The sequence below is a fragment of the Octopus sinensis genome, unplaced genomic scaffold (assembly GCF_006345805.1).
Source record: "Octopus sinensis unplaced genomic scaffold, ASM634580v1 Contig12203, whole genome shotgun sequence".
NCBI lineage: Eukaryota > Metazoa > Mollusca > Cephalopoda > Octopoda > Octopodidae > Octopus > Octopus sinensis.
This window is the reverse complement of record NW_021832559.1, coordinates 1,733-24,574: the sequence shown is the minus strand read 5'-3', so window position 1 is coordinate 24,574 and position 22,842 is coordinate 1,733. Positions and strand designations below refer to the sequence as shown.

The 22,842-nt window shown below is 40.9% G+C and overlaps 11 non-coding genes across 11 annotated transcripts; 10 read left to right on the top strand and 1 right to left on the bottom strand.

The window, feature by feature from the left end:
• Nucleotides 1–1,273: 1,273 nt before the first annotated feature.
• Nucleotides 1,274–1,346, top strand: Trnaa-agc. The gene has a single exon. It is a non-coding gene; the product is annotated as a tRNA-Ala (tRNA).
• A 1,118-nt stretch (nucleotides 1,347–2,464) lies between these two features.
• Trnaa-ugc lies at nucleotides 2,465–2,537 on the top strand. The gene has a single exon. It is a non-coding gene; the product is annotated as a tRNA-Ala (tRNA).
• Nucleotides 2,538–2,647: 110 nt separating this feature from the next.
• On the top strand, nucleotides 2,648–2,720 carry Trnaa-ugc. Its single transcript has one exon. It is a non-coding gene; the product is annotated as a tRNA-Ala (tRNA).
• Nucleotides 2,721–3,949: 1,229 nt separating this feature from the next.
• Nucleotides 3,950–4,022, top strand: Trnaa-agc. Its single transcript has one exon. It is a non-coding gene; the product is annotated as a tRNA-Ala (tRNA).
• Nucleotides 4,023–4,946: 924 nt separating this feature from the next.
• Nucleotides 4,947–5,019, top strand: Trnaa-ugc. Its single transcript has one exon. It is a non-coding gene; the product is annotated as a tRNA-Ala (tRNA).
• A 1,527-nt stretch (nucleotides 5,020–6,546) lies between these two features.
• Nucleotides 6,547–6,619, top strand: Trnaa-agc. Its single transcript has one exon. It is a non-coding gene; the product is annotated as a tRNA-Ala (tRNA).
• A 1,455-nt stretch (nucleotides 6,620–8,074) lies between these two features.
• Trnaa-agc lies at nucleotides 8,075–8,147 on the top strand. The gene has a single exon. It is a non-coding gene; the product is annotated as a tRNA-Ala (tRNA).
• A 647-nt stretch (nucleotides 8,148–8,794) lies between these two features.
• Trnaa-agc lies at nucleotides 8,795–8,867 on the top strand. Its single transcript has one exon. It is a non-coding gene; the product is annotated as a tRNA-Ala (tRNA).
• Nucleotides 8,868–10,497: 1,630 nt separating this feature from the next.
• On the top strand, nucleotides 10,498–10,570 carry Trnaa-agc. Its single transcript has one exon. It is a non-coding gene; the product is annotated as a tRNA-Ala (tRNA).
• Nucleotides 10,571–17,443: 6,873 nt separating this feature from the next.
• Nucleotides 17,444–17,516, top strand: Trnaa-agc. Its single transcript has one exon. It is a non-coding gene; the product is annotated as a tRNA-Ala (tRNA).
• Nucleotides 17,517–21,404: 3,888 nt separating this feature from the next.
• On the bottom strand, nucleotides 21,405–21,477 carry Trnaa-agc. Its single transcript has one exon. It is a non-coding gene; the product is annotated as a tRNA-Ala (tRNA).
• Between the last annotated feature and the right edge of the window lie 1,365 nt (nucleotides 21,478–22,842).

Here is a 22,842-nt window from a genome sequence, read left to right as displayed (position 1 = left end):
CGATACCCGTATGTTCTTGAGCAAGGCACTTTATTTCATGCTGTTCTAGCCCACACCGATGGCAAAAATGAGTAGTACCAGCCTTGGCCACCACATTGAATTTCCTTGAGAACTACGTTAAAAGCACGCGTGTCCGGCGAGTGCTCAACCACTTGCACGTAAATTACACGAGCAGGATGTTCCGTTTAAAGGTACAACTAGCGAACAGTGGTCCCGGTGCGCGCACACACGCATCTGCGCATCCGCGTTAGCTAGTCGTAAGTAGTCGATCCTAAATAATTTTTAAAACTAAGTAAATAAGTTATTTTTATAAACAAACTAAGGTTAGGGTTAGGGTTAGAGTTAGGTTTAGGGTTAGGGTTAAAAACTCGTTGTAGGATCGACTACTTACGACTAGCTGGCGCGGATGCCCGAGTGCGCGTGTGCGCGCACCGGGACCACTGTTCTCTAGTAGTACCTCGTTTAAATACGTACATAGACAAATTCATTGATATTGAGCTCTTGTTCAACTTTGTTTGAGAAAATCTACTGTGAACCACCCTAGCAATTATTTCTGTTTGTTTTTCACAACTCGCTAAGGATTTGTTTACTCCACTGTGTGATTTAGTCTTTGTCTTACATACTACAGACATAAGATCTTTTCGGTTTGAACGGCAGTTTTTTCTAGCGGTGTCATATGAAATTGTCACCCATAATTATGACCCTAGTATCGATCTATTGCATTTCAGTCTGTTTTAGGGTTAGGGTTAGTTTGGGTTAGGGTTAGGAGTTTGGGTTAGGGTTAGGGTTAGGGGTTGGGGGAAGGGTATCTTTTTTCCTTCAGAAATGTAAATAAACCCAATCTGTTTCTTAAACGAGAGACATGTTCATACGGCACAGAATGTTTTCATCTCAATAGACGTCATTGATTGGTTGAAATTGCAGAGATAGAAGAAAAGAAAACTACAAATATCTTACAAACTATAGAATTTTCTCAATAAAGCCAAGAGAAAAAGATGTTTTATGTAACACATTCTACCAGTATACGAAGTTTAAAAGTGTTTAGTTACGTGGAAATTATTTTAAAAATCTGCCGGTTTAAACCGAAAAGATCCCAGACGTATCCAAGCCGAAATATTCTTTGTAACAGTGTACGAGTGAGAGTAAGCAACAAGGCGTTCGCTAAGCAGACGATAAACAGTGAGTCGCACTGACGCACAGCCATTGACATAAATACAACGAAGCATATTGTCATTCATAGGATATACATTAACTCATACAGCGATAACAGTGAGGGGAATTAGCTCAGATGGTAGAGCGCTCGCTTAGCATGCGAGAGGTACCGGGATCGATGCCCGGATTCTCCACTTGTTTACATTTTCGTGCAAACTTATATTTTAGAACAATTATTTTCAACCTGGATTCATATGACCCTTGGAGGCCCCTTTAAGATTTTGCTGCTTAAATCTATGTGCAATATTCTGATATTTAAAATATTTTTATTTTTTTATACGGTTCCTAGGAATATTCTATAAAAATACAACTGCATATGTTGTGAACTTAGAATATGTGTTTATTAATAAAAGTTTAATAATAATCTTTTATTCATACGAACATAACTGATATGAAATATGTCGTAAATAACAGTGACAAATTCATATGACACCGCAAATAATTGTGGTTGACAAAGATCCGGAGAGATTGTATTCACCTCAATAGACGTCATTGATTGGTTGAAATTGCCGAAAGGCAAGAAATTAAACAACAAATAGCTTACACACTATAGAATTTTCTCAAGAAAGCCAAGAGAAAGAGATGTTTTATAAACACATTCTACCAGTATACGAAGTTTAAAAGTGTTTAGTTACAAAGAAATTATTAAAAAATCTGCCGGTCAAAGCGAAAAGATCCGGATTTTTTTCTTAAACATCGTAAGGCTATAGGGGTCCACATAAGTAAAATGAGAGTAAAAGGGGTCCAAAGGGGGCGGAAAATGGTTGAGAACTACTGTACTAGAATCATATTATCGTTCTTGCATATGTATATCATCGTTATATCGTAAAACAAGGAATGAGCTGCCTTCAGCGTGAAGCGAGCTGCATCAGTAAAAAATAGAATAAAATTCTTTATTTAGGAGTTCCATCCAGAAAGTGCTGCAGGTTGCCCATGACTGTCTTATATGGTCACACACATTCCATTATATGTTAATATGAAAGAAAGAGGTGTACCCCAGAAGGTACTCCTCTTTCTTTCTAGCTGATCTTGCATGCGAGAGGTACCGGGATCGATGCCTGGATTCTCCATCTCTGAACGTTTTAGTGCCTGCTTATTTAAAATTCTGTTATTGTTCATATATTATATATATATATATATATATATATACATATATATAACTTTAACTTCGATAGGTTTCGGCCAGTATAGGCCCTGGTCATGTCTAACTTAATAGCACCATCTGTTAATAATGGACATATGAATAACGCAAGGGGAATTAGCTCAGATGGTAGAGCGCTCGCTTTGCATGCGAGAGGTACCGGGATCGATGCCCGGATTCTCCATTGAAGTTTCTTTTGTTTTTCATAACTTGCCTATTGATTTCATTTACGTTTGATATTCCGGGTTTGTTTTCAACTTTTCATATTTATCTAACATGAGCAACCTGTGGAATGGGGAATTAGCTCAGATGGTAGAGCGCTCGCTTTGCATGCGAGAGGTACCGGGATCGATGCCCGGATTCTCCAATTCATAACGTATTATTTAGCGCAATTTTATTTCGGAATTCTTTTATCATTTCTACAAATATATATCACCGTTATATTGTAAATTAGGTATGAGCTACATTTTTCGTGAAGCGGGCCACATGAATATGACTTACCATCAGGCTGGCTGCAACACTAAAAACAAAGGTGCCTTTCAGAAACTGGCACAAGTTTCTCTGTGTCTGACGTATATGGTCACACATTCTATTATATATTCTTTTACCTGTTTCAGCCATTTGACTGCGGCCACGCTGGAGCACCATCTTTATTCGAAGAAATCGACCCAAGACTTATCACATCACGCTTTTTTGCCGAACCGCTAAGCTACGAGGACGTAACCACACCAACATCGGTTGTGAAGCAGTGGTGGTGGGACAGAGACACGCAAACATATATATATATAAATATATATATATATATATATATATGAAAGATAGTGGTACAACAATGCACCAATATTTACTTAAAATAGCAGTCGTTAATATACGACTCTATAGTAAAGGTTTACTGTACATACACACACACACACACACACACACACACACACACACACACATATATATATATATATATATATTATATATATATATATATATATACTCTGGCAAAAATGTTAGCAGGCGGCGAATATAAAAAATTTCATCTTACTTGTAGGAAGAACATTAAATAAATGTACAACCCAGATGTGGATAATCTAGGACCTAGGTTTCGAACTTTCCAAATTACGCTTGATAACGTAAATTTGATTAGTTCTTATCGGCTAGATTCACCAAGACAAAATCTCAAATGTCACTACATCAATGCCAGTATATACTCGTCTGAAATGCCTAGCCGTTAACTTACTGGGAACAGTAAAAAAGTTTTCAAAGAAAAATTTATTAAATAGTGCAACACAGGAGTATTGCTATCCAGCAAAGCAAAGCACCATCAGGTTAATGTATAAGGCATTTATACTTTAACCTGATGGTGATTTGTTTTACGGGGAAGCAACACTACTGTATCGCACTATTTATAATTTTTTATATATAACGGGCTCCTTTCAGTTTCCGTTTACTAAATCCACTCACAAGGCCTAAGTCGGTCCGAGGCTATATATAGTAGAAGACACTTGCTCAAGGTGCCCATGCGGTGGTACTAAATCCAAAGCAAGCCACTTATCACACAGTCACTCCTACGCTTATGTTAATAATTAAAGGAAGGGCAATACACAAGGGGAATTAGCTCAGATGGTAGAGCGCTCGCTTAGCATGCGAGAGGTACCGGGATCGATGCCCGGATTCTCCACACGTTAACATTTTTGTGCGAGTTTATATTTTAGAACAATGTTTTCTCTACCAGGTGCCATATGGCCCCTGGAGGTCCATTTAAGATTTTGTTGCTTAAATCTATGTGCAATATTATACGATATATGAAATATTTTAACTTTTTATACGATTCCTAGTAATATTTAATAATAATAATACAAGGAGTGGCTGTGTGGTAAGTAGCTTGCTAGCCAACCACATGGTTCCGGGTTCAGTCCCACTGCGTGGCATCTTGGGCAAGTGTCTTCTGCTATAGCCCCGGGCCGACCAATGCCTTGTGAGTGGATTTGGTAGACGGAAACTTAAAGAAGCCTGTCGTATATAATATATATATATATATATATATATATATATATATATGTATGTGTGTGTGTGTGTGTGTGTGTGTGTTTGTCTGTGTTTGTCCCCCTAGCATTGCTTGACAACCGATGCTGGTGTGTTCACGTTCCCATAACTTAGCGGTTCGGCATGAGAGACCGATTGAATAAGTACTGGGCTTACAAAGAATAAGTCCCGGGGTCGATTTGCTCGACTAAAGGCGGTGCTCCAGCATGACCACAGTCAAAGGACTGAAACAAGTAAAAGAGTAAAAGAGTAATAGGATTTTTTAAAAACATCGAAAGCCTATAGGGGTCAGCGTGAGTAAAATAGGAATGAAAGAGGTCCATGGAGCGGGGAATGGTGGAGAACCACTGTTTTAGAATCATGTTATCGTTCTTACATATGTATATCGCCGTTACATCGTAACTCAGGCATGAGCTATCTTCAGCATGAAGCGGGTCGCAACATTAAAATATAGAATAGCATTTTTCGTTTGGAAGTGCCGTCCAGAAAATACCGTGACTGTCTTATAGGGTCACATATATTTTATCATATGTTAATAATGAAATTCTGAGATGTACAAGGGGAATTAGCTCAGGTGGTAGAGCGCTCGCTTTGCATGCGAGAGGTACCGGGATCGATACCCGGATTCTCCAATTCCCAGCGTAATGGTTCTTATTTTGGAATTCTGTTATCGTTTTTACAAAATATATTTTGCCGTTATATCGTAAATCGGAAGTACAATGGCCCAGTGCTTAAGGGCAGCGGGCTCGCGGTCGTAGGATCGCGTTTTCGATTCCCAGACCGAGCGTTGTGAGTGTTTATTGAGCGAAGACCCCTAAAGCTCCACGAGGCTCCGGCAGCAGGTGGTGGCGATCCCTGCTGTACTCTTTCACCACAACTTTCTCTCACTCTTTCTTCTATTGGCCTGCTCGCTTAGCCAGCGGGGTGGCGTCATTCGAAGGCTAAAACAATGCGAAGCACATTGTGACCAGCGATGCGTAGCAACATCTGATGGTCTGGTCGGTCATGGTGATCACGGTGATATCGTAAATCACGTATGATTTACATTTTTCATGAATCGAGCCAAATGCAATATGGCTTAGCATCAGGTTGGTGGAAACACTAAAAATAAACGCGCCATTCAGAAACTGCCGCAAGTTGCCCGTGACTGTCATATGGTTGGAAGCACTCCGTCGGTTACGACGACGAGGGTTCTGGTTGATCCGATCAACGGAACAGCCTGCTCGTGAAATTAACGTGTAAGTGGCTGAGCACTCCACAGACACGTGTACCCTTAACGTAGTTCTCGGGGATATTCAGCGTGACACAGAGAGTGACAAGGCCGGCCCTTTGAAATACAGGTACAACAGAAACAGGAAGAAAGAGTGAGAGAAAGTTGTGGTGAAAGAGTCCAGCAGGGTACACTGCCACCCCCTGCCAGAGCCTCGTGGAGCTTTAGGTGTTTTCGCTCAATAAACACTCACAACGCCCGGTCTGGGAATCGAAACCACGAACCTACGACCGCGAGTCCACTGCCCTAACCACTGGGCCATTGCGCCTCCAGACTGTCCTATGAGGTCACACACATTCACTTTATTTGTTTTTACTTGTGTCAGTCATTTGACTGCGGCCATGATGGAGCACCACCTTTCGTCGGAGAAACCAGCCCCAGGACTTATTTTACTAAGCCTAGTACTTATTCTATTGGTATCTTTTGCTGAACCGCTAAGTTACTAGGACGTAATCACACCAACATCGGTAGTCAAGCAATGGTACAGGGGAAACAAACATAGACACACAAACATATATATATACAGGGTGTCCCAAAAAAATGTATACACATAGTGGTTCGGCAAAAGAGAACGATAGAATAAGTACTAGGCTTACAAAGAATAACAAATTTACAATTATTTAAGGTGTGTATACATTTTTTGGGACACCCTGTATATGTATGTGTGTATGTATGTATGTATGTATGTATGTATGTATGTATGTATATGTGTATGTATGTATGTATGTATATGTGTGTGTATGTATGTATGTATGTAGTATGTATGTATGTATTATCAAGGTCCCATGTAGTGGAACTGAACCCGGAGACTTGTGGTTGGTAAGCAAGCTACTTAATGCAGAGCTACTCCTGCGCCTATATCAATTATTAAAGATAAAACTGAACGCCAGGGGAATTAGCTCAGATGGTAGAGCGCTCGCTTAGCATGCGAGAGGTACCGGGATCGATGCCCGGATTCTCCATGTATTGTAAATTTTGTGTTTGTTTTAACATTTTCTTGTCATTCAACTTATGTCCTAAGAAGTTATACACATTCTATTATGTCTGAAAATAGCTTCATTTCTACAGTCAAATGTACAAGATATCACATTTTAAATTACAGCGTTTAAATACAAAGAAACAAATATATATACTCTTTTACTTGTTTCAGTCAGTTGACTGGGGCCATGCTGGAGCACCACCTTTAGTTGAGCAAATATATATATATATATATAGTTTCTTTATTGCCCATAGGGGGCTAAACACAGAGTGGGCAAACAAGGACAGACAAAGGGATTAAGTCGATTACATCGACCCCAGTGCGTAACTGGTCCGTTATTTATCGACCTCGAAAGGATGAAAGGCAAAGTCGACCTCGGCGGAATTTGAACTCACAACGTAACGACTGACGAAATACGGCTACGCATTTCGCCCGGCGTGCTGACGTTTCTGCCAGCTCGTCGATATATGTAATGGAAGAGAAAGAAAAAATATTAGTTATTAATGATAGTGAAAAAGAGGGAGAGGGAATTTGTTTTGATGGTGGAACGCTCATTTAGCATGCACGTGATACCGAGATCGAAGCTTGGTTTCTCCAAGTCACAATTTTATCGCACGGTTAGAATTGTATTATCGCTTTCATCTAAGTTTGATATCATCGTTAATATATACTAAAAAGTAAACAACTAAAACTAAAAAAAATGGCGGTGAGTTGGCAGAATCGTGAGAACGTTAGACGAAATGCGTTGTGGCATTTGTCTGGCTTTAGGTTCTGAGTTCGAAATCTTCCGAGGTCGATTTAGCCTTCCATCCTTGCAGGTCAGTAAGTACCAATCGAGCACTATGGTTGATGTCATCGACTAAACCCTTACCCCCAAATCTCAGGTGTTGTGTTGATGGTAGAAACATTATTATATGTTTTTTAAGTTCATTTATTGATTATTAATTAGGAGAACGTAACGTCTGGAATTAGCTCAGATGGTAGAGCGCTCGCTTTGCATGTGAGAGGTACCGGGATCGATACTCTGTTTCTCCAATTATGAACATTTTAATTTCAGCTACCTTGTTTTAGAATTCTACTATTGTTCACATATATAGTCGTACATATATGTATATATATATATATATATATATATATCCTTATAAATATATACAATGATAAATTCGAAAGTGAGTGTCAGTATGTCACACTTTTACATTTCCTCTACGACCCCCTCTTTCATTATTAAATGACACTTCTACTATTCCCCATGCATTACCCCTCTCTCACTATTCAATGACTATTCCTCTATTCTTCATCCTTGGGTTTTTCTTAATCCTCATTTTGAAAAAATGTTTCCCTAAATATTATAACTATATCAAATAATTTAACCATAACACGTGTTTCGCACAACCACTCCTACACTCATGTTAATAATTAAATGCTGAGCCAAGCGTCAGGGGAATTAGCTCAGATGGTAGAGCGCTCGCTTAGCATGCGAGAGGTACCGGGATCGATGCCCGGATTCTCCAACTCTTAGCTTTTTAGTGAGTTTTTGTTTTGGAATTCTGTTATCGTTTCTACAAATACATATCAGCGTTTTATCGTAAATCAGGTATGAACTACATTTTTCGTGAAGCGGGCCGCATGAAATATGACTTACCACCAGGATGGTCGCAACCCTAGAAAACAGGTGCCATTCAGAAACTGCCGCAAGTTGCCCGTGACTGTCGTAAATGGTCACACACATTGTATTAAATATTTTTAAATTCTTTTACTTGCTTCAGTCATTTGACTGCGGCCATGCTGGAGCACCACCTTCAGTCGAGCAAATCGACTCCAGGACTTATTCTTTGTAAGCCTAGTACTTATTCTATTGGTATCTTTAGCCGAATCGCTAATGTTACGGGGGCGTATACACACCAAAATCGGTTGTCAAGCGATGGTGGGGGAGAAACATAGAGATACACACATATGCACACACACACACACACACATATATATATATACGATGGGCTTCTTTCAATTTCCGCCTACCAAATCCACTCACAAGGCTTTGGTCGGACCAGGGTGTCACGCAGTAGGACTGAACCAGGAACCTTGTGGTTGTTAAGCAAGCTACATAACGCACAGCCACTCCTACACTCATGTTAATAATTAAATACCGAGCCATATTTCAGGGGAATTAGCTCAGATGGTAGAGCGCTCGCTTAGCATGCGGGAGGTACCGGGATCGATGCCCGGATTCTCCATACTTTGAAAATTTTTGTATTTGTTGTTTTAAAATTTTGTTGTCATTCTACTTATGTATATCATAGTTGCGTCCTAAGAAGTTATACACATTCTTTTATGTCTGAAAATATCTTCATTTTTACAAATTACAACGTTTAAATACAAAGAAGCAAATATATATATATATATATATATATATATATATATATATATATATATATATACAAGATAAGAAAATGGAGAAATACATCTAAATCAAATATCAATTATCAGATAGTACTCAATCACATACTTTATTAAACTACCACATAAGAGACTGTAGGGTTCCTTTCTGTACACTGATTTGTTCTGCTTTTTTATGTTTAACCCAACAGTCTCTTATGTGGTAGTTTAATAAAGTATGTGATTGAGTATTATCTGATAATTGATATTTGATTTAGATGTATTTCTCCATTTTCTTATCTTGTATTAGTAATTTGTGGTAAATCATTTTACCTTTGCCTATATAATACGGTAAATGAATTGATTGCATCGCAATCCTTAACATTTATGTATTAACTTTGTTGGGTACTTCACTAGCAGTATATTGGATATATGTTATCCCATGGAGGGTTGCATTTACAACCCCTATCTCAATTTGTATATATATATATATATATATATATATATATGTATGTATGTATGTATGTATAGTTAATCCAAACATGAAAGCACAAAGAGAAAACACAACAACGCGAGGACGTGGAACAAGTATAGTGTTAAGAAAGGAAAGAAAGAAGAAGGATTTAACGTTTCGAGTGGAGCTCTTCATCAGAAACGTAGGAAAAGGAAAGATCCAAGGAAGAGAAGACAGAGGAAGAAAATCGCCAACGATACACACGCAGTCACATATATATAAAGGGAGAGAAAGGAAAAAAAATATTAGTTATTAATGATAACGCAAAAGAGGGAGAGGGAATTTGCTTTGATGGTGGAACGCTCATTTAGCATGCACGTGATACCGAGATCGAAGCTTGGTTTCTCCAAGTCATAATTTTATCGCGAGGTTGTATTTTAGAATTGTTTTATCGCTCTTATCTATGTACGATAGCATCGTTAATATATAGTTAAAAAAAAAACAAGAAAAATACAACTAAAACTAAATAAAAGGCGGTGAGTTGGCAGAATCGTGAGACCGTCAGACGAAATGCGTTGCGGCGAGCTGGCAGGCTCGTTAGCACGCCGGGCGATATGCGTAGCCGTATTTCGTCTGCAGTTACATTCTGAGTTCAAATTCCGCCGAGGTCGACTTTGCCTTTCATCCTTTCGGGGTCGATTAAATAAGTACCAGTTACGCACTGGGGTCGATATAATCGACTTAATCCGTTTGTCTGTCCTTGTTTGTCCTCTCTGTGTTTAGCCCCTTGTGGGTAGTAAAGAAATAGGTATTTGTCTGGCTTTATGTTTTGAGTTCAAAATCTTCCAAGGTCGACTTAGCATTCCATCATTTGATGTCGATAAAATAAGCACCAGTCGAAGACTATGGTCGATGTCATCGATTCTTCCCCGAAATCTCAGGTGTTGTGCACATCGTTGAAGAAATTATCATATGCTTTGAAAATCAAGTTCATTTATTGGTTATTAGTTAAAAAGAATCGAATAGTGATGTGAGGGGAATTAGCTCAGATGGTAGAGCGCTCGCTTAGCATGTGAGAGGTACCGGGATCGATGCCCGGATTCTCCAACCTTTTGTGTGCTTAGCAACATTTTAGCATTCTGTTTCATATCTTTCTATTCATAGTTCTTATGTGAGTTAACACTATGATAATGGTCACTTATGTTGATTTATTGTTTCCAGTCATTCAACTGTGGCCATGTTGGAGCATTGTCTACACTAGATTTACACTACCTACCCAGTTTGGTATGCAATATCGTCCAATACTTGAGGCTGGCAGAAACGTTAGCACCCCGGGCGAAATACTTAGCGGTATTTCGTCTGTCTTTATGTTCTGAGTTCAAATCCCCCCCGAGCTACATTCCGCCTTTCATCCTTTCGGTGCCAATAAATTAAGTACCAGTTGCATACTGGGGTCGATCTAATCGACTGGCCCCCTTCCCCAAAACTTCGGGCCTTGTACCTAGAGGAGAAAAGAATATTTAAAGGCGGCCAGCTGACAGAATCGTTAGCTCGCCGAGCGAAATGCTTAGCAGTATTTCGTCTGGCACTACGTTTTGAGTTTAAATTCTGCCGAGGTCGATTTTGCCTTTCATCCTTTCGGGGTTGATAAATTAAGTAACAGTTGCGTATTGAGGTGGATCTAATCGACTGGCTCTCCCCCCACCCAAAATTTCGGGCCTTGTTCCTTGAGTAGAAAAGAATATCGTTCAAAACTTATTGAATGACCAATTTTTAACTGCCAAGCAGATTATATACTGATGACACCTGGTACTACAGGTAACCAGTATTACCTGTTCGGCGATCGAACCGGCTCCCTCCGCCTTTAAATATTCTTTTCTACTCTAGGCACAAGCCCCGAAGTTTTGGGGAAGGGGGCCAGTTGATTAGATCGCCCCCAGTACACAACTGGTACTTAATTTATCGACCCCGAAAGGATGAAAGGCGGAATGGAGCCCGGTGGAATTTGAACTCAGAACGTAAAGACAGACGAAATACCGCTACTCATGAGCCGGGAGGTGCCTGGAAACCCAGCAAGACTAGAAACAGGACCTACTGATGCTATGGATGAGCTCTTTGTGGGATAACGGCCATCCAGTCGGTGAAGGCAGTAGCAAACAGCCCCAATATCTCTGCCAAGAAAATCCTATGAGAAAGTCAGAAAGACCTAAATCTATAACTTCATCCGATGGGAGAACCCTCGCTTAAACAGGAAGGTTTTTGCTATAGTGTCATCACTATAGCAAGCTGGAAAAGATTATGGTGCATGTCGACGATGACCACGATGTAAATAATGGGATCAATACGGTCGCCTAACAGCACTGCGAATGATGCTGCCGCTTGGTCACGGTCGAATCACTGAAATCAGCAAAACATCAAAAGAGTAATCGTAATTAATGATGGTGTCCCACATTGGTGTAATGCTAAAAAGATTTTCAACAATGACGGGATTTGATAGGACGTCAATGTAACCCTTTCGTTAGTGTTTTTTGTTTTAATTAATTAATTTCGAAAGTAATGAAGAATATTGGTGCAGGCATGGTTGTGTGTTCAGACGTTTGTTTCCCAGCCAGATGGTTTTGAGTTCAGTTCCATTGTTTGGCATACCTTGGTCAAGTGTCTTCTACTATAGCCCCAGACCGACCAATGCCTTGTGAATGGATTTGGCCGACTGAAATTAAAGAAACCTTCGTATGTGTGTGTGTGTGTGTGTGTGTATATATATATATATATATATATATATATATATATATATATATATATATGCGAGTTGTGAGTGGATTTGGGAGACGGAAACTGAAAGAAGCCCGTCTTATATATATATATATATGTTTGTGTGACTGAGTCAGTCCCGCCAACGTTGCTTGATAACGGTTGTGGGTGTGTTTACGTCCTCGTAACTTAGTGGTTCGGCAAGATGTATCGATAAAATAAGTACTAGGCTTACAATGAATAAGCCCTGGGGTCGATTTGTTCAACAAAAGGCAGTGCTACAGCATGGCCGCAGTCAAATGACCGAAACAAGTAAAAGAGTGCATGCGCGCGCGCCTGTGTGAGTGTATACGAAGTCTGTTCAAAAATTATCTGAACTGTCGGCATAGTAACGAAGCCAAAGCATGAAAAGTGAAGCCGCTTGGCACAGATTGTCCGTGAACTTTTCTGTGCATGTGCACTAAGTTTTAACATTCTAGCTCACTTCCGCTGTATACAGCAGTGCTTGGAAGGAATGTGCGTAGATTTAGCTTCGTTACTATGGCAACAGTCCGGATACTTATTGATCAGACCACGTATGTATGTATGGTTGTCATTACTCAGTTTATTTGTAGATCTCTAACCAATTGAGAAAGAATCGGTTTCTAAACTAGATCCAAGGAACCTTCTTTGGAATTTCAACATCAACAACAGGATATGTATATGTATGTATGTATGTATGTATGTATGTATGTATGTATGTATGTATGTATATGTGCAGATTTGTATGTTTTGTTTTATGTATATATTCTCATGCATATATCTACACATTGCTCATATATAATCAAATGATAAACTTACTTTCTCTTTTACTCTTTTAATTGTTTCAGTCATTTGACTGCTGCCATACTGGAACACCGCCTTTTAGTTTAGTAAATCGACGCCAGGACTTATTCTTTGTAAGCCTAGTACTTATTCTATAGGATCTCTTTTGCCGAACCGCTAAGTTACGAGGACGTAAACACACCAGCAGCGGTTGTCAAGCGACGTTGGGGGGGACAAGCACAGACACACAAACACACACGCACACACGCACGCACACACACACACACACACACACACACACACAAACATATGTACGTATGTATATACACGACGGGCTTCTTTCAGTTTCCGTCTAGCAATTCCACTCACAAGGCCTTGGTCGGCCTGAGGCTATAGTAGAAGACACTTGCCCCAAGTGGGACTGAACCCGAAACCATGTGGTTGGTAAGCAAGCTACTTGTGTGTGTGTGTATGTCTGTGTGTGAGTGCGTGTGTCTGTATCTGCGTATATATTTGCCTCGATGTTTTGTAGGCGCAGGAGTGGGTGTATAGTAAGTAGCTTGCTTACCAACCACATGGTTCCGGGTTCATTCCCACTGCGTGGCACCTTGGGCAAGTGTCTTCTACTATAGCCTCGGTCCGACCCAAGCCTTGTGAGTGGATTTGGTAGACGGAAACTGAAAGAAGCCCGACGTATATATGTATATACGTATATATATATAAATATAAATATATATATACACACACATATGGGGGGGGGCTTTTATGTCTGTTTGTCACTCCATCACCGCTTGTCAATCGATGGTGGTGTGTTTACAACCCTGTAACTTAGCGGTTCGGCAAAAGAGACCGACAGAATAAGTACAAGGCAGTGCTCCAGCATGGCCGCATTCAAATAGCTAAAGCAAGTGAGAGAATAAAAGAATAAAAGAAAAAAATGCAAGAATTTCTCTTAACCTCGTCTTTCACCTTCTCTCTCCCCCCACTCTTTCTCTCATTCTATCTCTCCCTCTCTCTCTATCTCTCTCTCTCTCTCTCTCTCTTTCTCTTACGCTACCTCTCTATTTCCAACTCCCTCTTTCTCTACTCCCTCTTCTCTATTCTCCATGCTGGGTTTATTTAGCTTTCACTCTCCCACCACCAACGTTTTTTTTACTCTATCACCGCCTCATTCTAAACCCCGCCCATTCTACGCCTTTTCCTCGTATACTATTGGTCAATGATGTGTGGGTGGGTGACAAAGATGGTCACCTGATCCCTCAATGGACTGCAGAAGCTGAACTGGCTTTTCATTTATTAAAGCAATCTTTGTCCACCAATCAACATAAACTGAACGAGACTAGAAGTAAAGCCTCTCCGTGGCCACTGAGTTTGCTAGAATTAGTAGCCAAATCACCCTCAAATCACACAGTATTGAAGTACAAAAAGAAAAAAGGGTAGGGGGTTACTTTTGATAATAGGCGCAGGAGTGGCTGTGTGGTAAGTAGCTTGCTTACCAACCACATGGTTACGGGTTCATTCTCACTGCGTGGCACCTTGGGAGAGGGGGCCAGTCGATTATATCGACCTCAGTACGCAACTGGTACTTAATATATCGACTCCGAAAGGAAAAGTCGATTTCGGCGGAATTTGAACTCAGAACGTAGCCGGACGAAATGCTTAGCAGCGTTTAGTCCGGTGTGTTAACTATTCTTTTTACTCTAAGTACAAAGCCCGAAATTTTGCGAGTGGAGCCAGGCGATTAGATCAACCTCAGTACGCAACTGGTACTTAATTTATCGACCCCGAAAAAATGAAAGGCAAAGCTGACCTGGGCGGAATTTGAACTCAGAACATAAAGATAGACGAAATACTGCCAAGCATTTCGCCCGGCGTACTAGCGTTTCTGCCAGCACGCTGCCTTTATGCCTTTAATCATAGTTTCAAATTCTGGTACAAGGCCAGGAATTTCAGGCGATGTACTAAATCGAATACATCGACCCCTGTACTCAATTCTATAGCATACATTTCCTTGTCTCAGGAAGGAGAGAAAAACTAACAACCAAAATGGATTGACGAATGCTGAGTTGGTTTGGCCTCATGGAAAGGATGGATGAGGAGCGGATGGTAAAGAGGGTGATGAAGGTAGAAGAGGTAGGCAGTAGAACCAGAGGCAGACAACGGTTTGTGTGGATGGATGGAGTGAGGAAAGCTTTGGTAGTTAGAGGTGTTGGAGAGAGAGAGAGGCAAGAGAGTTTCTAAATGATAGGAAAGCGTGGAGAGTGTTTGTGGATGGATGAGTGAATTTTGAGCGGTTGTATACTGTCAACTTAACGTGACAGTCCCGTAAAGGGAATTACACCACCGCTGTTTAGCCCTAGGAAGCATCGACGCTTCCTGTCGGCTTTGACACATTTCCTGTGTCCTTATATACTTTTTTTTTTTTTTACTCTTTTGCTTGTTTCAGTCATTTGACTGCGGCCATGCTGGACCACCGCCTTTTAGTCGAGCAAATCAACCCCGGGACTTATACTTTGTAAGCCCAGTACTTATTCTATCGGTCTCTTTTGCCGAACCGCTAAGTGACGGGGACGTAAACACACCAGCATCGGTTGTCAAGCAATGCTAGGGAGACAAACACAGACACACAAACACTTATATATATATACATATATACGACAGGCTTCTTTCAGTTTCCGTCTACCAAATCCACTCACAAGGCATTGGTCGGCCCGGGGCTATAGCAGAAGACACTCGCCCAAGATGCCACGCAGTGGGACTGAACCCGGAACCATGTGGTTGGTTAGCAAGCTACTTACCACACAGCCACTCCTGCGCCTATATATTTTTTTATATTTTTATATTTTTTTATATTTTTGTGTCATGGCCGACAGGAAGCGTCGATGCTTCCTAGGGCTAAACAGCGGAGATGTAATTCCCTTTACGGGACTGTCACGTTAAGTTGACAGTATACAACCATTCTATCGCCCCACCACCGTACATATCTCTATGAGATATTTAGAAATTTAATATTTCTGATTTTGAGTGAATTTTGATGTCGCTCAAAGGGTTACGGAACCAGCATAATGCAGCGGGGGTAAACCAGCATATGTTGTCGGGACTCGCTGTTGATACTGGGAGGTTGCGTTCTATGCCTTGACCCGAGCATAGGATGGGGCTCGCCTCTTTGAGCTGGGGAATAAATGGAATGCCAGGTATGTGTTTTGTTGTGGCTACCCGATCCTAAAAAAAATGGGGAATAGGCCTGAGTATATAATATTTTCTTGGTGCCCCAGCATGGCCGCGGCTTTCGTGCTAAAACATTTTTAAGGATTTAAGGATTTGTCTTCCATGCATCCACGATACTCCAATCAAGCGACGTTTAATTTTATTAATCGTTAAGGAATTGTAATTTTACTTTCGAAACGGCATTCTTTCGGTATAACTCGACAAAATCAAAACACTTCATTTCGGGTATTTCCGTGGAAGCAAATGACAGTTCGATTCTGTTTTCCGCTTGGAAATTTGCGGATTTTACATACACACATGAAACAGGTAAGAACAAATATGCGGTACTACTTAAGAAGAGTGGTCCCGGTGCGCGCACTCGCGTACTCGCGCACTCGCGCTAGCTAGTCGTGACTAGTCAATCCTACAACGACAACCTAGCAAAGTAAATAAAACACAAAATAAATAATTTTTTTACACAAAGTAAATAATTTTTTAAAAAACAAAGTAAATAAAACAGTAAATATGCGTAGGAGTGGCTGTGTGCTAAGTAGCTTGCTTACCAACCACATGGTTCTGGGTTCAGTCCCACTGCGTGACACCTTGGGCATGTGTCTCCTACTATAGCCTCGGGCCGACCAAAGAATAAGTCCTGGGGTCGATTTGCTCGACTAAAGGCGGTGCTCCAGCATGGCCGCAGTCAAATGACTGAAACAAGTAATAATGATAAAAAAACCCACAAAAACACAAAGTAAATAATTTTTTTTAAAGAAAGTAAATAAAACAAAAACACAAATTAAGGATTGACTAGTCACGACTAGCTAGCGCGGATGAGCGAGTACGCGAGTGCGCGCACCGGAACCACTCTTCTTAAGTAATACCCAAATATGCAAGGCTTTTTTTCTTTGAGTTTAAAATGAGACATTGGCTGGCATAATTTCGTTATATCTATACTCCACAACCCACGGAACTACCCGAAGTGAAATGTCATGACCTTGTCGAGCTATATCGAAAGAATGCCTTCAAATCTAAGTGTCACAACACCACCCTACCGAAGCCTCTTCTGCAGCGCTGTGTGCGGAGTGCATGTAAACCGAACGCACGCCCACGCAGATGATAACAGTCAGGCACACCGACTCGTCCCCCCACTGCCATGAACACACCCAATCATAATGTCATTTATAATATATACGTTAAATAAAGCATCTTTCGCTGTGAGGGGAATTAGCTCAGATGGTAGAGCGCTCGCTTAGCATGCGAGAGGTACCGGGATCGATGCCCGGATTCTCCACGTGATAATATTTTAGTGATATGCATTATACTTCTTTTGTATATCATCATTATGTCCCACGAAGTGGCCCACGTGGTTCATCATCATACGGGCTTGGCAAGCGAGAGATACCGGGATCGATACCCGGATTCTCCAAGTGTTACATTTTATTTATTTTTTTATCCTTATGTATAATTATTACATAAAAACTCATGTTCTTTCATTGCTCTCAACCATTCGATTACGACCATGCTAGAGCAACGTCTTCACTGGTTTTATGCCGTCAAATTCACCCAATTACTTATTGTATTGAGGTTTTCATTAATTATATCTACACGCACGCAGGCAAAAAAACCCCCAAAAAATCAACAAAAAAACAACATATCCAGACAAGCATTATTGTCTTTAATTATATATTACATTACTTTCATGAGTAAGAAATTATCTCAGATCGTGGCTCGCTCACCTAGCATGCGGGAGATACCGAGATCGATTCCCGCACAATATATATATTACAATTTTAAAGAGTATTTATGTTTTAGAATTCTGTTATTCTTGTATTCTGCTATTCTTGCCCGTCCCATGTGAGACATCCTAATAGTGTTATATTCTATTTTATTAGTTCCAGACCATTGGCCTCGTCCATCTTGGAGTCTTCAATAGTTTTAGGCTGTGTCGATGACATTACTATTGCAGTCTGGTTATTATTTTATTCTTAGTTCAAATTCCGCCGAGGTCGACTTTGCCTTTCATCCTTTAGGGGTCGATAAATTAAGTACCAGTTGAGTACTGGAGGTCGATGTAATCGACTATCCCCTCCCACCAAATTTCAGGCCTTATGCCTAAAGTAGAAAGAATTATTTCATTCCACTTAAAGGCGGCGAGCTGGCTGAATTGTTAGCATGCCGGGCCAAATGCTTAGCCGTATTTCAACAGTCGCTACGTTCTGAGTTCAAATTCTGTCGAGGTCGACTTTACCTTTCATTCTTTCGGGGTCGATGTAATCGACTACCTACCTCCGCCCTCAAATTTCAGGCCTTGTGCCTATAATAGAAGTGATTATTTTATTCTATTTATTCATCGAATGGTGAAGTCTTAACTATCGAACTGAAATAACAGGGACCAAATGAGCCCCCCCCCTCACTACTCTACCGCCTTTTAAAGGGGCTGAATAAAGGAAATCAATAAAAGAACTGAAGCTTATGAAAGATTATTTGGGTAAAATATACGAAGCCCAATATACTCGCCATGACTACCTGTCTGGTAAGGGTACACCAGGTACATGAATCACAGCCATATATGCGCGACATGGTGATCGCATATCAAGATAAACAGAGCATAACCTTGCAGACGGGCCCAGTTAGAACTTTCTTCAGATCGAGCAGCACATGCCTGAATAAAGATTGAACGAAATACCCATGTTTTCAGAGGTGAATTATTCAAACCCCCAAAGAACTGCTCTCAACATAAGGGTGGCTATGACGCTCCTCCTACCCCCACACACTTCTCCTGCTCATGATCATCAACCACCAAGAAACATGCTCAACTGGTTAAGGCCAAGCAAATCTGTTAAGGTCATGCTCAACTGGTTAAGGCCAAGCAAATCTGTTAAGGTCATGCTCAACTGGTTAAGGCCAAGCAAATCTGTTAAGGTCATGCTCAACTGGTTATGGTCAAGCAAAACTGAGCAGAATGTCTTTTACACCAAGACAAAACAATGTACATGATAACACTTCCAATTAGTTATGATCAGAAGCCATGAGAGCTACTGCCTGGTACTGCATCTAGAATGTTGTAAAATGTTTGACGATATTCCTACCGGCTCTTTACATTCATCGAATAGAAGCGAGGTCAACTTTGCCTTTTATCATGTCGATTTACAACGACCATCGTAACCAACTTGTACTTGTACGGATTTACAATGATCATCGTAAACAACTTGTCCATCTCTAGCCTAAAATGTCACACACATTCTTTTATTGGCTATTAATTAAGCAATTGTTACTTGTAAGGGGAATTATCTAAGATGGTAGAGCGCTTGCTTAGTATGCCAGAGGTGCTGGGATCGATACCCGGATTCTCCAATTCCAAGCATAACGGTCTATTTTGGAATTCTGTTCTACAAACAAACATGGAAGGAAGCACTCCGTCGGTTACGACGACGAGGGTTCCGGTTGATCCGAATCAACGGAACAGCCTGCTCGTGAAATTAACGTGCAAGTGGCTGAGCACTCCACAGACACGTGTACCCTTAACGTAGTTCTCGGGGATATTCAGCGTGACACAGAGACTGACAAGGCCGGCCCTTTGAAATACAGGTACAACAGAAACAGGAAGTAAGAGTGAGAGAAAGTTGTGGTGAAAGAGTACAGCAGGGATCACCACCATCCCTGTCGGAGCCTCGTGGAGCTTTAGGTGTTTTCGCTCAATAAACACTCACAACGTCCGGACTGGGAATCGAAACCGCGATCCTACGATCGCGAGTTCGCTGCCCTAATCACTGGGCCATTGCGCCTCCACACAAACAAACATAATGACTTCAGTAATATATATATATTACTTAAAAATCAGAGCCACGTGAGGGGAATTGCCTCAGATGGTAGACTGATCGCTTAGTATACAAGAGATATCGGGATCGTTTCATGGATTCTCCTCTATATGCTTTAATTTTGATGAATATAGGCGCAGGAGTGGCTGTGTGGTAAGTAGCTTGCGTACGAACCACATGGTTCCGGGTTCAGTTCCACCTTCTACTATAGCCTCGGGCCGACCAAAGCCTTGTGAGTGGATTTGGTAGACGGAAACTAAAGGAAGCCCGTCGTATATATGTATGTATATATGCATGTGTGTTTGTGTGTCTGTGTTCGCCCCCACCTCAACATCGCTTGACAACCGATGCCGGTGTGTTTACGTCCCCGTATCTTAGCGGTTCGGCAAAAGAGCCCAATAGAATAAGTACTAGGCTTCCAAAGAATAAATCCTGGGGGCGATTTGCTCGACTAACAAGGCGGTGCTCCAGCATGGCCGCAGTCAAACGACCGAAACAAGTAAAAAGAGAGAAAGTATAAAAAGAGTTATATTTTAGGATTTTGTAATTCCTGTACCTTAGTTGACAGTGTACCGATGTGAGACATCCTAACAGTCACATATATTATTCTAATGGTTTCAGATCTTTGACTTCGGCCATGCTAGAATCTTCAATGGTTTTAGGCGGCGAGGTGGCAGAAACGTTAGAACGCCGGGCGAAATGCTTAGCGGTATTTCGTCTGCCGTTACGTTCTGAGTCGACATTCCGCCGAGGTCGACTTTGCCTTTCATCCTTTCGGGGTCGATAAATTAAGTACCAGTTACGCACTGGGGTCGATGTAATCGACTTAATACCTATGTCTGTCCTTGTTTGTCCCTTCTATGTTTAGCCCCTTGTGGGTAATACAGAAATAGAAATAGATATTTCGTCTGCCGCTACATTCTGAGTTCAAATTCCACCGAGGTCAACTTTGCCTTTCATCCTTTCGAGGTCGATAAAATAAGTACCAGTTACGCACTGTGGTCGATACAATCGACTTAATCTGTTTGTCTGTCCTTGTTTGTCCTCTCTGTGTTTAGCCCCTTGTAGGTAGTAAAGAAATAGGTTTTAGGGTACCTTGTCGATACTATTACTATTGTAGTCTGGTTATTCGTTTATTTTTCTTTATTTATCGAACGGTCAAGTTTTATCTATCAAACTGAAATAATAGGGACCAAATGATGCTTCCGTATGCATGGTCACGGTTGAATAAAATGCGTAAATAAAAGGCCTGAAGCGTATGTTTGATTACAAGGGTACCATCATGGTACCTCACACCAGCCAATTAGGTAAAAATTGAAATACATACTAAAAGTATAAAAAAAGTATAAAAAAAGTACAATTGGAGAATCCGGGCATCGATCCCGGTACCTCTCACATGCTAAGCGAGCGCTCTACCATCTGAGCTAATTCCCCGACTGACAGATTATCTATTGATTTAGGTATATAGCATGAAAGATAGCGGGGTTATTTTTATGTTTGCGTGTGTATGGACATTGTGTGTCAGTATGTGTGACTGACAGCTAAAATATCGACACGTTGGGACATTGTGTCGTTACGCATATAAACATGCACGCAAACACACAGATGCGCACACACAAATACACACACACACACACACACACACTCACATACACACATACACACATACACACACACACACACTCACATACACACACATGCACATATGCATACTCTCTCTCTCTCTCTCTCTCTCTCACTCACTCTCTTTCTATCACACACACAGTGAGAGAGAAACTGCTAGGAATTCTGTTATATTACACAAAATTGCACTAGTTGCACACTGTCGTTATCCATATCATCAACCCCACTTTTGACCAGGCTCCCGTGGCTATTATGGGTTTTTCCACGAAGCGCCTCCCCCTATTGGGAGCTTTAATTGTTACTTATATTTCGTTGTTATCCTGCTTTTATACACGGACCTTTTTCAAACTGACAAAACCCTTTGTAACTTTCGTCTTGTGTTTTGTCCCTTTATGTTTTAATTGATTTTTGTTAGCCCTTGTGGCCAATAAACGAACGAATTATTATTATTATTATTATTATTATTATTATTATTATTATCATCATTATTATTATTAAAGTGATTGCATGCATGCGTGTGTGTGCGTGTATGAACTTCCAGGCACAGGCGTGGCTGTGTGGTAGGAAGCCTGCTTACCAACCACATGTGTGTACGTATGCATGTATGTATGTATGTATGTATGTATGTATGTATGTATGTATGTGTGTGTGTGTGTGTGTGTGTGTGTGTGTGTGTGTGTGTGTGTTCAATTTCAATATGTGACCGCGTGTGTATCGTTGGCGATTTTCTTTCTCCGTCTTCCCTTCTTTGGACTTTTCTTTTCTATATTTCTGACGATGAGCTCTGCTCGAAACGTTAAATCCTCCTTTTTTTCTTTCCTTTCATGAGCGTCCAATAACTCTATACTTGTTCCACGCCCTCACGTTGTTGTGTCTTGTCTTTGTTCATGTTTGGATTAACTATACATACATACATACATACATACATACATATGTACATACATACATACATACATACATGCATACATACATACATGTGTGTGTGCTTGCGCCCGCACGTGTCTATGCGTGTGCGTGTAGGTATGACCAGCAACACAGGTCACTGATGACAACGATTATGCCATCATCGAAGGCGGCGATCTAGCAGAAACGTTAGCACGCTGGGCGAAATGCGTAGCCGTATTTCGTCTGCCGCTACGTTCTGAGTTCAATTTCCGCCGAGGTCGACTTTGCCTT